Raw genomic sequence first — 16894 nt, 5'->3', positions numbered from 1 at the left:
GTGTTCGATGAAATGCTTAACTTTGCTTTATCTATTTGACATACATGTCAACAGCTTAATTAAATGCTTAACATAGTTATCTTCCAGTTCCACCAAGATACTTTTACACTAATCTGTTTTTTTAGTGATTCATTGAAGCTCAGGTTTAATTAACTTTTAAGTAACACTCCCGGCAACAAATTCGCTCTTAATAACAATGTTTTCAACAGGTACGCTTAATTAGGTTTGTTGCAATCTGATATATAGCTTAATAGCTGACAAACTGTTAGTGCATTCATGCTTCGTTCATTGCCTTTGGTCTCCTTTTACTTTGCAAAACGTTTCAAGTATTGCGTCTTTTAAGAAAGAAATATTTACCATCTGTATCATAAGAGGCCTTTTTATAAACATAAGTGTAGAGTCTCAAAATATCAAAAGAAGTTGCTGCATATATGACACAAATAATTAATTCACATTTTCTCTACCTTCTTTTGTAAGTTGTTTAATAACTAGCTGGCCTAATTTTTTAAACGAAAATCAATTTTACTCGCTTATATAAGTAAATTAAAAAGCGCATCATCGTATGACGATTGTAAAGCATCATCACTGTATATGTAAAATGCATGTCACTATTACATCTCTTTTAGTTACTTAGCAATAGGCTCCAAAGATTTGCACTAGAGGTTAGAAAGACCTATAAGGCTCCATAGGTTTGCACTAGAGGTTAGATAGACCCATACACATTAATATTTTTTTATTAAATTAATAATATTAATGTGTAGTGACACTTGACGTGGAGGCGATAATTTACACAGGTATCGGAACTTGGGGTCATGCGTACATGAACGCTACGGATTTGGATCTTGCAGAGGTTGGTATTACGAAAGCACTCGAGGTCAGGCCGACTTTTTTTGACCTTTTTTTTAATAAAGTTATTAGTATTAACGTGTACTGACAAGTGACGGAAACGCTAATTTGCACAGGTATTAGAACTCAATAGCACAAACCTAAAGGCTTTGTAATAAAGGGCTCAACTGTAGACATATACTGGAACAAGAAAATTGGCCTGCTTTAAAGTGTCCAACCTCACATTAGAGCGGTTCTGTTTAACTATCAATGTTGAAATTTTCTTATGTAATTACATCCTTCTGTAAACTGTTCGTTTGACTTCCAAATTCAATTTTCATATGTGATTGGATCTTTTGTAAACTGATATGGTTATTTTGAGTTACCTGTTCGCAATGCATGTCTCCTCACAAGTCGGGTAATAGGTCGGTCAGTTTACTTTGTCGTCTCACAAATCCGCCGCAGCATGTGGGTTAATAACACAACGCACGTCTCTTTTTTCACGGTGTGATGCACCCCCGGGGGGTCCAAAATCTAGTAATATAACAATTTTGGGTGAAGTTGGCATTGATGTGTTGTACATCAAGTTGTTTCACATGTACAATTTGGCATTGGTTTTGGCTTTGAGGGTTGTTAGTAGACATCATTATTTTGTTCTCTGCTTTACACGCTTCACCCGTTGTTTTAGTCAAGGGCATCTGCTTTTGACTCACTACAATTGCACGGCCTGTCGTTACATATTGTTGTCGGGTTCGATTTCAGAACCCTAAGTGGTGGTGGTATGGACCATTGTCGCCCGCATTTGTTCTCGAATTATCTGTGGTGTTAGCTTCAATTGTTCCCGTCAACAAAATCTCTTCTCTAGTGATCGTTACGTAACTTTTTGTGTGTGATTGATTACCAGGATATATGTATTCTCAAGGAGAATTCAAAAACTTGATAAAGATTTCAAGTTACAAATCCGCCTCCATTGGTGATAAAGGTAATCACTCCGTATGAATTTCGTTATTCTAAGGTTGTATATTGTCGTGTTCGAAAATGAAAGAACTAAAAAATATCACTCTCTTGAACTGAATAATATAAATCAAAAAATCATCATTATTTTATTTTTGTTAGATTGGGAAGGCCAGTTTGGATATGATCGCCTTGAATCAATTGTCAGTTATATTCTTTTGAAATGCAAACAATTTTAAGAATGGATGAGTAAAATCATAGGTAACTTTTGAAACAAGTCAACAAAAAAAAAAAGTAACTTTGAAACTGGTCAATTAATATAAATAGTAATTTTGAACCGGTTCAAAAGGGTTAGGATTAAAATGGTAAATTTGAAACGGGTCAAATAAAAACTAGGACTTTGAAACATGTCAAAAAAACAGACGTGAGTAAAGTATAATGATAAAAAAAACATATATTTTTTACTAAGATAAATTGCCAATATTAGTGAACTTAAAGTGAAGTGAGCACATAAACTTTCTCCTATGTTACAAAGTTTTTGAAACCTCATGTCTGTTTCTGGACGCAAAGCCTGTGGATTGGTCATCTAATATAAAACATAGGTGTTTTTGAAGCGGGCTAATAGAAATAATAAACTGGTAATTTTGAAATACGTAAAATGGGTTAGCATCAAAATGGTAATTTTGAAATAAGTCAAACATAAAATAGGTACCTTTGAAGCATGTCCAAAAGCATTATGGAAAAATAGAAAATTATCAATGAAGAGTATGGTGATAAGCAATGAGGATAGGGATACAACTTGCATGTATTCTTTTTGGTCGATGTGCGATATAATCTGTTGGTGGTGTACTGAATTTGCAGGCTAGAAAGGTTGTAATGATAGAGAAGAGAAAGGAGACCAGTCGGGATGCGAATGGTGAAGGATTGTTATAACTTGATGTCAAATGTCCAAATGAATGGTGTACTAAAGGGCATGTCATGACAGGTTTTGAAAAGCATATCCTAATAGACAAATTGTTTGTGTGAAACAACCTCACATAATAACCAAATTAAATTTTAGAAACTGGAATCCAAAATTCGTGTTGTAGGGTAGATTTATTATCACTATCTTATTAGTAGGACTGAGGAAGTGACTCAAGTAATTTGTAGGGGTGCAAAAAACCTGAGCCCGAGCTCGTATACTATTTCTTAATTAATTTTATTTATGTAATGATGTTTTTTTATTGGATAACATGTTAAACCCCGCTCTCGCAACTCGGTACAAATACTACTTATAATGATTTGGTGGTATGTGATTATAAGATGGAATCAACATGTCTTGAGACCGTATGTTATTATAAGACGGAACCAATGGGGTGGTGGTCCATTGACAAAAGCAAAACTTTTATACACCTAGGTTTAGGAATAAAACAAGGATTAAAAGAAGTTAACTTTAATAAAAAATCATGGCTTGAGACCCAATTGCAATTCTTTGAATGATAAAGATATGTCGGCCCAGACAAATAGTAATAGAAATTAGAAGATGGATCTAAACATTGGTGCCCAATAAATCGATTTCCTAAACACAAAACCTCTCACATAATTAATGTCGAAAGTTACTTATGTTCTTTTTAAGCATTTATCATAATTGTTGAAGTTTATTTATATTATGTTATATATACAACTGTAAACTTCTGTGTGCATTAAGGTTTGTGTTATGTGTATAAAAGTTTTTTTTAACCTTTTTTTATAATTTTGATCTTACACTTTTAAAAAAAATTCTTTTAATTCTTACACTTTTCATCTTTTACAAGGTTGTTACAAAACATTTTTCATTTTTAACCACAACAATTTTTTACTTTCAATTTTGGTCCCCACACGTTTATCTTTCCCTGTTCAATTTAATAGTCCTGCCGCAAAGCACGGTCTAACGCCCCATCAACACACAAGTTTGATAAAACATTTTAACGTTATTTTCTTTGGTGTTATGCCCCCACCACAACGTGGTGCCGTTAATACTATTACTAGTTATAAACAATTAAAAAACATGTTTTCTTAGTTATTTTTAATTTTTTGATATTTATTTATATACTGGTATTTATTTAACTTAAAAATGGTTTTTTTTAAACCGGTCCGGGTAATACCCTAACCGGTTTCCTAGATTATGGGTTTTCATCGTTGGAAACCGGTTCAAACTAGTTATTTTTGACCGTGTTGATCAAAAACAAGTTCGATTAATAACATGTATATAAATAACCGGTTATATGATTTGCTTGGGAGGATTGTTGTTGACTCTTTTTGTGGGCTTGGTGTATTATGCGAAATAGGAGGTGGCAAATCTCACAATTATTATCTTAATCGTTTTTAACAGACGGTTTGTAACTGGTTTGAAGATTTAGGACGCCCAACTGGGTTATACTCGGTTAATAGGGATATATAATGTTTAACAAATTAGTAATTTAGCATATGTTAGTAACGATAGTAAACATTCGTTAAGTATTTAACAACATTAATCAGCATTTATTGAGATATTTAAAACTAATAGCATTCATTAGGGTCTAAAGTTAGTAATGTATATTTAAAATTAGTTTAAAACCCAACCCGATTTACCCGAAATCTGATCGGGTTGACCCAAAGTACCTTGTATAAAAATAAGCCCACGTACCACATTGCAAACTACACACATCTCTAGTTCTCTACCTCTATAATACACAATTATCCCCTTCCTTTTTCGAATTTGTTCAACCCGCGTGGGTTAATCAAGTCCATATGAAACCCAAAAGGATCACCGTCGAAAACAAAAGAATATTGCTGGAGTGATCGGGCTTGAAGATCACAACTCTCAGTCGACCTCTCTACAATCCACGATGGTGAGATTGTCAAATGCAGATGTAACCGATCGATATATAACTCACTAACAAAATAACAATGCATGGTGCCCCGTTCACCCCTTAGGATTTCCCCGAATTGGCATCGGAAATAATCTTTAACGATGTTGATTTTTGCCTGTTGTCGACGAGTCAAATTCACTTGGTACAAAATGGTACGACCTAGAATAGTAAAACAAAATAAAGGAAATTTAATGAACAACTTGCATTTTTATCTTATATATAACAAGTTGTATCTAAAATCAACTAAACACTATGACACATTTCACCTTTGTTTTAATTTCTATTAGATAGTGTTGGTAATGTTTAATATATGTGTATATATAATCCACTTTTAAGTGAGCCGTGCTTAAGTGTACTAAATGTGACATGTTATTATTGTTATTGAACTTTCGTATTAAACATCATATCATATCATGTCATCCTTCTAGAACGACACTTTTTGACACAACATGCTAGTTGAACATGTTAGTTAAGGATGGATTTGGGTTAGTTAAGGGTCAAAACACATTTTATGGCATGATTGAAGTAAGTGTCTAAGTGCGTTAAACCTGTCAAACCCTTTTATGACACATTTAACTAATTGAGTAATCGTATTATGTAGGTTACAACGTTGACCCGACAAGTTGGTCAAAATGGCACGCTCAAATTCATTGAAAATTTTAAAATAATTTAATGAATTTTCTCTTAGCTTATTCTTTGCTTAACGATTTTAATGAATTGTTAATTTTTTTTTGTGATTTCTATTTCTTTACCTCTTTAGAATGTTATAAGATTCGGCTAAGAGTTTAATGAACTGTTTCCTACTTTTTGTTAGGGGTAATAAATCAAAGAATATAAAATGTTTAGATAAAATAAATAAATGTACCAAAAACTTTAATGAACAACATATACAAACGAACATGAACCAAAACGTTCATTAACACATTAATGAACAAACATGTCGTCACGAGCACAATTGAACGAGTGGGGCTATGTTCATGCTCGTTTGTTTAATTAATCGAACGAAATTTTTTGTTCATGTTCGTTCATTTATTAAACGAACGAACATAAACATACATCCTGTTTTTTGGTTAACGAACATTTTGCTGGACGTTTGGTTCGGTTACGACCCTAAATAAACTCCTACTTAATATAATATTATAATGAGCATGGACCCACAAAACAATTGTTCAGTTAATTTCTACAAAATAAATTCTTATTATAAATGTCACACCCCGACCAAATGCGGCGGAACATGCCGGGGTGCAACGTGATTGGACAAATACACAAGACACTATTTTAAGTGACAATATTTATTAAACTCAATTTATTTCAACAAATCAATAACAACACATTTCGTTCATATAAACAAATAGCAATCATATTGTTCGTTTTACTAATACCCTAATAGTCTTGGTAACGTTTTCCGTAAAGCACTCGAGTCAACAATAGTCAAACCAGTAACATTTCATAAAATAAAGTTTGTCAACACAAAGGTTGGTGAGCAATTCATAAATTTGGGCATATAAGTATATAGTAATAAAAAGCCACAAAACTTGTATACAAAACAATAAATAAAAGCTATAAACTTGGATAAAATAGTTATCGCTAAACAAGTTAGCGACACCCAACTATAAGGGGATGCCAAATAGTTTAGGATTTTATAGTTATCGTTAATTGCATTATGTTAACGACACCTTGCCAAGAGGGGTTGCTAAATGGTCTAGGATTTATAGTTCCACCATCCAAAAGCTGTAAACATAGTTATCGCTAACAAGTTAGCGACACCCAACTATAAGGGGATGCCATATAGTTTAGGATTTTATAGTTATCGTTAATTGCATTACGTTAACGACACCTTGCCAAGAGGGGTTGCCAAATGGTCTAGGATTTATAGTTCCACCATCCAAAAGCGATAAACACATAAGCAAGTAAGCATAAAACACCAAATCGAGCAATTATTCAAGTAAAGTATACAATCACGTTTGTGGATTTAAGATTCAAGTAATAAAGCATTTAGTTTGATAAGTATGAAATGTCACCCCAAAACGAAAGATGGAAAAAGGGGTATGAAAGTACTCACCTCGATTGATGAATTGAGAACTAATTAATGATGGACATATAGAAAGCTTGTGAACAAAACGAACGAATCCAACTTGAAACGATAAACACCTTAGCTAAAAATAAATAATGTATATATTAATGAACTTGAAACCATGATGAAACTATATTGGAAACAATGAACGATGAGGTTCGGTTATAAATCGGATTACCGGTTAATTTGTTAATGATTAGGGACTCGTACTTAATTGATAATTTAAAATAAAATATTATTATTTTATTGGACTTTTAAATAACTAAACTAATATCAAAATAGAAACAAGACGGGCTTAATTTTAAGAGTTCGGTTTTATAACAAATGAATAGGTGATAAAGTTTACTATAATATTATTAATGATAAGATAGTAATGATAATAATAATTCTAAAAAAATATGTTATATATACAGATGTATAAGATAAAGTTGATAATATATAAATATACTACCACTCGAGGATTTGCTGTTAAAACTAATAATAGTAATAAGAAAATGACAAATATAATAATAATAATAATTACTTTTGTTAATGATTACATTATTAACAGATTTGAATTTTACTAATAATAATTATTTATGTCATATTAATGATAATAACTTACTTATTACCTTTTAATAATAATAGTATTAGTGGTAAAAATATAACTCGAGTAACGATGACGTTAAATGGTAATTAGGCCTGACATGCATATTAATGATAATAACTTACTTATTACCTTTTAATAATAATAGTATTAGTGGTAAAAATATAACTCGAGTAACGATGACGTTAAATGGTAATTAGGCCTGACATGGGTTTTGATTCGATAAAACAAATGGATAGTATTAACAATATTAGATTTTAATAATATTCCTTTATAATCATAATAATAATGATAATAATAATAATAATAATAATAAATATTATCTTAATAATAATAATAATAATAATAATAATAATAATAATAATCATCGTTATAAATGAGTTTTATATATTTAAATAGTTCTATACTAAATATATGACTTTTAACAATGATAACACAAGATCGGCCTAGGATGAGACTCGAACCCGGTTGTTCATCTTTTCTCCAATTCACACCAACTCTATACCCGTCCAACCCGTTTTCAAGAGTACAACCAATAATTAAAAACCGATTATTAACTATTTAAATTCGATAACCGGTATACGAAAAACTAGTAACACTAAAACCCAAAGTTAAATTACCTTTTAGATGTTTAAGTTGTGGCTCTATACCCGGAAGGAAACGAGCCACACCTGCCGGAGACGGAAACCGCAACTGGAGGGAGGGAGGAACGGAAAAAGAGAGTGAGAGAGAGAGAGAGAGAACCGGAGAGAGAGAGAGAGAGAGAGAGACGGAGAGAGAGAGCCGTAGAGAGAGACGGTGCATCGGGGCCACGGCGGCCGGAGTTCCGGTCGCCGGAAAAACGCGTAGGGAGAGGGAGAGGGTTCAGCGAGTACAGTGGTGGTGTATCGGAGGTGGTGGTTTAGTGGTGGTGGTGCGTCGGAAACCGGGTGGCCGGAATCGGGTCACCGGAGGAGCCGAGGGGGAAAGAAGGTGGTTGTGTTGGAGTTACAAGGGAGATGGGTAGCCGGAATCACGTCGGAGGTCTTGCTGGAAAATCGGCTCGCCGGAAAATGGCTAGGGAGGAGTGGGGGCGGCTGGAAAGATGATAATGATAGGTTTAGGGTTTTTTTCTTTTTATAGGTGGGTATAAATGTTACCCTTTTGGCCCCTCAAGTTTGATATTTAGTTATAAATAATTTAAAACTTGTGTAGCTTTAAAGAAAATCTACTTTAGTCCCTAAAGTTTGTTTAACCAAACTTATAAATTAAAACTAACGGTATTTTGACAAACCTCGCACACGCTAGGGTTATATTATCAATAATTTGATAAAATGCCGGTTCGGGTTTACAAGCTTAACCACAACTACGAAGGATAATTTATTAAATAAAACACGAAAAAAAAATCGACATATTATAGATTACAAAATGAATATAAAACGAGACTCAAATTTGACGAATGTCACAATAAACTTTGTTGGAAACAAATAATTCTTTTATAAATTTTACCGTTGGTTATTTACTAAGTTCAACTAATACATTACCAGCCCGATGGACAGAAACCTCAACGCGGTAATGTGATGACTACATTAATTCAGTAACATGAATGAGCAGAGGAAGATCTAGACGAGGTACTTCAACTCCTTTAACACGTGAACACATAAATCATAAACAAAATGAAAATCAAATATGATAGTTAATCAGGGATTTTATGATCATTAAAAATGATGTGAATAAGTACTTGTAATTGATATGCAACGTAATCTTGTGACGTAATGGTAAATATGTTGGTGTTACTAGGTAATAAAAATTGATTTTATAAAAAAAAAAGTATACATTGAGAAAAACATTATAGATCTATTAACTTAAAAAATATAAATTATCTTATCATTTCCCAAAAGCATGTCATTATTATAAAATTTATCCTAAACAAAATTAAACCCTTTAATATTTTTTTTACTTTTGTTTATATACAAAGTGGGAACCAAATTTAAAATATAGAAATACAATACTAATTAACTCAACCGGTAAGGTCTAATCATTTATTCACTCAATATCTTGCTTTAGGATTAATAAGATTTGGGGTAAGATTTTTACCATTAGTAGCTATATTTTTCTTTTTGAAAGGCATATTAGTAAGCTAAATGAGGATGGGGTATGAGGTCCAGAGCATATCAAAGTGTGATCAGGTCCTGAGCATATTATCAAACTTCTGTTAGTGTGCTGTCAACAGTACCCTCAATACTTGATTGAAATTACTTTGCTCTTATTGCTAGTAGTATGTAGGACTTGCCCATTAATGGTTCCGATTAGGTGAAATTGCGTCAGTAGAGTACCGAGTAGCAGTTTAATCCTCACTGATTACATTTCATAAAGTACCGAGTAGCAGTTTAATCCTCACTGATTACATTTCATAAAACACAATGCATATTTCAATCAACAAATTACAATTAAATTAAAATTACATAACTAAGATTACACAAATATGTTACAAATAGGTAAAAACTTCCTTTTACACTACATTTGTGATTGTATTAGCAGGTATACACCGTTTATCAAAAATAAAAAATTTTAGTCCATTTCTGCTTGGAATTCTTAATAAAGTAACATATAGACCTGCTTATAACTCTTGATATAGCGATATATAGTTGTCCGTGTGATAAAAAAGGTTCTTCAAATACATACCAACTCTAGATAGATGATAATATATATCCATGATACTAATAAAAAAATATTCATATACATAAAATATCATAGCTTTTAATCAATTAATATGATGTCATTTGAGAACATCTCCTCATATTTATCCAAAAAAACATGATTATTCTAAAAACCATATACCTGAACTTTGATGATATAAAAATCCTTAGAATCTTAATAATTTGAAATTGATTGATTATGATAAATTTGTTGTCATTAATAATTTGTGTATGACAAATTTTAATTGACTTTATATTTTACGATTAAAAATTGTATAATCAAGCAACATAAAAACCGAAAATATAAATATAACAAAATGAGTTATTTATTTTATATGAATGTAATTGTCAGGAAAATGAAAAATACAACCTAACATTAAAACCATGTTCAAATAATAATACGATTATTCTGAGTTAAAAGAATATTAGAATATTTAAAGTTTCATAAAATGAATGTAATAATTCTTATTTATAATCGTTGAAAGTAGGGCTGTCACTTTTACCCGCAACATGAAACCCAACCCAACAAAACCCGTACCTGAACCCAAACTAACCTGACCCAAGAAACTCGAACCTAAGAAAATACTAACCCGAACTTGAAACGAAGTAATTCGGGTTGGTTCTTGGGTCCTTATTCTAGGTTTCGGGTCAACTCGAAAACTTTTAGTTTTAAAATTATATGTATTTTTAGGTATTAAAAGCTAAGCCTTAGCCGCTGACGTTATCAGAATTTAGTCCTAGTCGATTGTTCTCATTCCACATATTATGAATCGAATTTTTATTGTTTATTATTTTGAATATAAACCATAATAAATACTTTAATTAACACTTCAAAATTCACGAATCGTCTCTTGTCAATCCATATGGAGAATACTTATTATATGTAGTAATGGATTTAGTTGGAATAAACTTATAATTTTAATGTCATATATTGAAATGACTTAAAAGATAAGGACTATATATGAAAATTGGTTGAAAAAAAGGGTGTGGAGGGCTATGGTATTGACAAGTGGCAAAAATTGTAGGTTTTTATTATAATAGATAGATTAGATTTGTTATGCAATTTAAATGTGCAGAAACACATGACAACAATCTCGCTTACACTTACACATCCCATATATAAACGTAACAAAATCATCAATCGAGGATGAAGTTTCAGCCCATCAAGCATTGGATAGTTTTCAGTTACAAATAAAAAACAAAAAACAAAAAAAAACGTATGTCGAAACAGAACTCTACATGCAGCGGTTATCCGTTGATACGCGATAAACACACGATCAGCAGTCTTCCAGCTTATAACCAACCACCTCCTTGTGAGCTGCAGCCTGTGAAAACAATAATAATACACAAATTGCATTACACATGCTTAATGACATAATAGTAAACTACTACCTTTTTCAATATTGCAAAAGCTGGTTAATGAAGCAATTAGTTTAAGGAAGGCCAGCAGTTTAGTTTTGATTTGTGTGTGATTAAACTCAAAAATAAAGATATGATTCCTGAAAATAAGTTGCTTTATACATATATGGCAAAAATCTTAATGAAATCTTATTATCTTCAAACAAATTTAGCTCAAAGTTAAAGGCATGCAAAGGGTGGTGAATGGTAGACGTGCACAAATCGGGTACACTTGGAAAACCCGAACCGGTTCGGAACCGGTTTTTTCTCACCGGGTAGGAAATGGCACCGGTTCCAGTCAGGAACCGGTTCGGTTCCCGACCCGAACTAATGCCCCGAAATGCCAACTTTTAGGAACCGGGTAGGGTAGGAACCGGGACCGGTTATTACGTAAAAACCGGTTCCACCGGTTTTTTTGAATTTCAAATAATATAGCCGTTACAAACTGGTTCCAACGGCTATATAGCCGTTTTTTACCGTTGTAACCGGTTTTTTTTACTAAAAATAGGTTATTTACCTTCTATAAATAGCAAGGTATGGTGTGTACTTGTTAAACCACTTCCAAAACTATAAAAACACACTCCAAAACACAATTAAGCTTAAACCGACAACAAATGGCAACTAATGACGACGTTGTTATGGTGATCGAAACAACACGATGCCCCGATGTTTGGGTTCATTACGATTTGTGTCTCATGACCGAATCACAAGAGATGGCTCGTTGCAAATATTGCTCGAATTAAAACGACGGACTAAGTATTGTCGAGAGAAAAGAAGTTTGGATGCTAAAAAAGCGGAAGTGGGAGAGTTGTCCAGCTCTACAACCCAAGCATCTACCGCCGGTGACAACGCTTAATCGTTGTAGAACGCCGGATTAAAACGACGGACTTTGTTTTAGTTTAAGTTGTTATGTTTAGTATCGTTTATGTTTTAATAATATTTGTAGTAGTTATTGTTTGAATAAATAAAACGTTCGTCGTTATTAAAAAAGTAACAAAAAAATTAATCATGACTAACTAAAGTAGTTATTATTAAACAAATTATAACTAAATATTAGTTGAACTTGTTACAAATAATTTTACTAAAACAAATACCAAACACAAATTACTACTCTTCTTCGTCTTCACCCTCGTCTTCATTCTCGTCTTCACCCTCGTCTTCGTTATCGGAAGAAAGGCCGTCCTCCGCGTCCTCATCATGAATAGGACGCTCTATTGGTATTTCGTTTTCAAAGTTCGCCTTGTGTTGTACCCGATCCACCGCATCCAAATGGTCCTTTAGGCAAATGCAAACCTCTAAAGACTCGGGAGTTAATTTTGTTATTCGCATTGATAATACCCTCCTACTAAGAGAAAAAACTGATTCAGAAGCAACCGTTGAGGCTTGTACGGCAAGCAAATCACGAGCCATGGCGGATAGAATAGGAAATTCGTTTTGTTTTCCTTTCCACCAAGCTAACAAATCAATATTGCGAACATCGTCGACCGTTGCACCCTCAACATAGTTTGCTCCACTATATCGACCAAGTTCGCTAGTTGGTGTGTTTCTGTGACATCTGCCCCGATCCGACCCGACCCAGGTACCCGTTTCCCTTACCCGATCTCTTTCTTTTATGATTTAATATTTATTTATACTTATATTTTACTTTTAATAATAATAATATATATTTTCCTTCCCGCCTCTTTCTCTCTTTTTCTTTCCGCCGTCCCCGTCCCTCTTCTTCTCTCTTTCCGTCTTCTTTTCCCTCTTGTCGTCGTCCCGCCCTTACGCCTTGTTTCCCTCTTTCTTCTAACTCTTTGCTTGTCCTTTGTTCCTTCCCGCCTAAGGTTGTCTGCGCTGCTCCACGCGCCAGACTCCTTACAAGGAATCCTGCGTGAAGACCACCTGTTTCAGCGATACGCGAGACGAACTCTTCTCGCAGCGCGCTAAGAATTGTAATTCTTCTCGCAGCGCGCTAAGAACGGTAGTTCTTCCCGCGACGCGCTAAGGATTTGTAGTTCTCGCAGCGCGCTAAGAATCGTAGTTCATCCCTCGACGCGCGAAGAATTATAGTTCTTCCCGCGGCACGCTAGGAATTTTAGTTCCTCCCGCGGCGCGCTAAGAAATGTGATTCTTCCCGCGGCGCGCTTAGAAATGTAGTTCTTCCGCGACGCGTTAAGGTTGGTTCCATCTGCCTTCGCGCTCGCGCTCTCTTGACCTTCTGTGTCTGCCTTCGCGCCTTAGCCTTCTCGCGCTAAACCCTTTGAGTTTTCTTCTGTTTAATCTAGCCGTTTTTGTGTTGTCTTATCTGTTGTGCTGTTGACCTAATCTGCTTTATGTCTGAAAAGTTACTTTCGGCGCAGCATGCGCACCAACCCCATTGGTTGACAGAAAAAGTGACTGACATTATCTTTTGAGATCTGCTTTTGCCATGCTTGACCAGTACCTTTATCTGATCCGCCCATGCTTTTTTACTGTTAACCTGTCAGCTTTATCTTGCCTCTGCAGCTGTCATATCTTTCCATATCTTTTGCTTTTGGATTCTTATGCTTTTTGATATCTTTTGCTTGATCCTGTTAAAGATCTTTTCCCCTTTTTCTGGATTTATGTCTCCTAGGGTTTTCCTATATAATAATAATAATATTTTCATAACACTACACACACAAAACACTTAATCTCTCCTGTTCTCTTGCCCCTTGCTCTCTCCGCCGTCTTCCTCTCTGCCTCCGTCTTCCTCCCTGTTCTGCCCTGCTTTTCCGGTAATATATATATATTATATATGATAATTTACTTATTAATTATGCTAACTTATAATCAAGACTTAAACCAATCATTAAAACAATAATCTTATTTATAGGTTAACTTGTGCTTGTTTAAAGTTGGTTCTTGCTTTATCTTACACCGCATCGTTTATCAAGTGAGTAATCTCGTACCTAATCCCTTTTTGCTTTTAATGTTTTGGGATGTTCATGTGTTCATACAAACTTAGAGTCTTAAACTTGTTTATGAACTTTAGTCGCGCAGTATCCCATGTGTTGAGGACGTAGACTTGGCTGTTTATTTGTATGTGTGGATCATTAACCGTCTTGTCGGTCTATTCCGCAGTTCTCATGGTACCATTAGATGAACACGGGAGAACTATCGTTTATGATTTTCTCTTTTGTTTACACATGCACAGTTTGTCTTGTTTGTGAGCTCAATTGTGAGCACTGGCAGTCTTATGAATCTTAGAGTTGGTCCCGATCAGATTACACCCTTGTTGAAAACCAGACATACACATGTTGCGCGCAGATTTATTGTTATCTATGTATTGTATCAAACTTGATTTCTCACCAACACGCAAGTGTTTGACGTTTATTTTAACACATGTTCAGGTTTGCAGTAGCTGTTTGGAGCTTGTGGACACATAGGAAGTTTTCTTTATTTTGGACCTAGATTAAAATGTATCAAGACAAGTTATTGCTGTTCGAACATTATGATTTATAATATATTGATTTATGATGTTTTATGTTATCTTGTTTACCTTGCGCGTGCGCGAATGAATGTATTTATTAAATATTGACACCCAATAGTGTCACGAGTAATGAAACAATATGTGGCGCCCCGATGTATAATCCGCCTTTGGTCGGGGTGTTACAGATTGGTATCAGAGCTCGTTGACTTTAGGATAGGTGGTTAGACGTAACGACCTAGAATACCTAAGAGTCCCTTCTCGCGCATGAGAGAAATCTCATGTTTGCACGCTTATTGTTAATTACTCGTTGTTTATAAATATGCTCGCGCTTGCGCAGTATATGATTTTATGTTTTATTTCGCGATATTTCGATTTTTGTTGAATTTCGATTTTTATTGATTTTACTTACATGTTCGTTTGTTGGATTTGAAAATCCGAAAAGTCATGGTGATACATGAATAGTTGATTTTCAATTTCCCTTTACGATTATGTTCTGAGGTTGGAGACTTGAAAAGTCATGGTGATACATGAATTGTCAACCTCCAATACTCATTTTCTTGTATGTTTTATATTGAAGATTGAAAAGTCATGGTGATACATGAATCGTCAATCTCCAATACTCGTTTGCTCGTATATTTTAAATTGGGAATTCGGAAAGTCATGGTGATACATGAATTGTCGATTCTTGATTCGAATTTGTTACCTTTATTAAGTCTGCATTTAAAGTCATTTAATCTACTTTAACTTTTGATAGTATCTAACTCCGTGAAACCAAGCTTTATAAAGTTATACTTCGCGATAAAACCAAGATATTAACTAAAATTAAAACTTTTATAGAATGCCTCCGCTATCTCGCCGATTTCAGAGAAGAGAAGCCTCGCGCATGCGTAGACAGCAACGTTCCCAGGAAATGGCCGCCGCAATAGCCCAAGCTTTGAGCCAAAACAATACCAACACCTCTGGTTACAACATTAAGTCCTTTAACGCGGGTAACCCTCCAAAGTTCACAGGTCTTGAAGGAGCCACCGTGATGCTCCAGTGGCTTGAGAAGATAGAAAACACTTTCCTCCACACCCAATGCCCCTCAGACAGACGAACCCTATATGCTTCCAGTGTCCTGGAATCCAGAGCGCTTACATGGTGGAATGGAGTAGCTCATGCGCGTGGCGCAGAAGCTGCTTCCAGCATACTCTGGGAGGAATTTAAGGATCTCTTGACGCGAGAATTCTGCCCTCCCAACGAAGTAAAGCGCCTGGAGGAAGAATTTTGGAATCTTAAGCAATACAGCGGTGAAGCGCGCGAGTACGCGACGCGCTTCCACGAGCTAAGCTTACTGGTCCCTCACCTTGTTACCCCTTCCCGCCGAGCCATAGAGAAATTCCTTGGGGGTCTCCCCATGGAAATTCAAGATTCTGTATGGGCCAGAAACCCAGTAACCCTCTCTGACGCCATTGAGTTGGCCGCTGTGCTCAGCGACAACCATGTCAGAGCAGGAACCCTGTTCCTGCGGGGAACAGAAAAGACCAAACTCACCAAGACTGTCCCTGAACCAACAGAAACCAAACCAGAATCCTCAAACCATAACCAGAAACGTAGGCGCAGACAAGCTTACGCGCTTACCAACCCGCCCATTGTCCAGCAACCCATTTATCAACCACCAGTTTACGCGCCTAACCCACTGTCAACCTACCCAACACCTCCTGTAGTCCACAACTATGCCTTAACCAATCCAGCACTCCCTGCCCCGCCAACTAAGAAACCTTACACAGGAAACCATCCCTTTTGCCCAACCTGTAGATTTCACCACCCAACCCAAACCCCGTGTCGACTTTGTAACCGATGTGGCCGTACTGGTCACACTGCTGAGAACTGTAGAGTCCTTCCCGCCAATCCAATTGCGCCAACACCACCAGTCTACCCGCAGAACCCACAACCAACCTACCAAAACCCACGACCCAGATCGTGCTTTAACTGCGGTGATCCCAGTCATTTCCGGAACGCGTGCCCGAGACTACAAGTGCAAATCACACAGGCGAATCCGGTGAACCAGATTTCAAACCAAGTGACGCGTGGACG

The 16894-nt window shown here is 35.3% G+C and overlaps 1 long non-coding RNA gene across 2 annotated transcripts; it reads left to right on the top strand.

Annotated features, from left to right (window-relative positions):
- Positions 1-162: 162 nt before the first annotated feature.
- Positions 163-1040, top strand: LOC143578893 (uncharacterized). Of its 2 annotated transcripts, none has more exons than XR_013143355.1 (3): positions 163-209; positions 795-850; positions 963-1040. It is a non-coding gene; the product is annotated as an uncharacterized LOC143578893 (long non-coding RNA). The 2 variants fall into 2 exon arrangements; XR_013143354.1 differs by lacking the exon at positions 163-209 and adding an exon at positions 411-662 and having other exon boundaries at positions 703-850.
- Positions 1041-16894: the final 15854 nt, after the last annotated feature.

The sequence above is a fragment of the Bidens hawaiensis genome, unplaced genomic scaffold, assembly GCF_021521415.1.
Source record: "Bidens hawaiensis isolate Kalapana, Puna unplaced genomic scaffold, B.hawaiensis_p1.1 tig00029389_1, whole genome shotgun sequence".
NCBI classification, from domain to species: domain Eukaryota; kingdom Viridiplantae; phylum Streptophyta; class Magnoliopsida; order Asterales; family Asteraceae; genus Bidens; species Bidens hawaiensis.
This window is presented reverse-complemented; position numbering and strand designations above follow the sequence as displayed.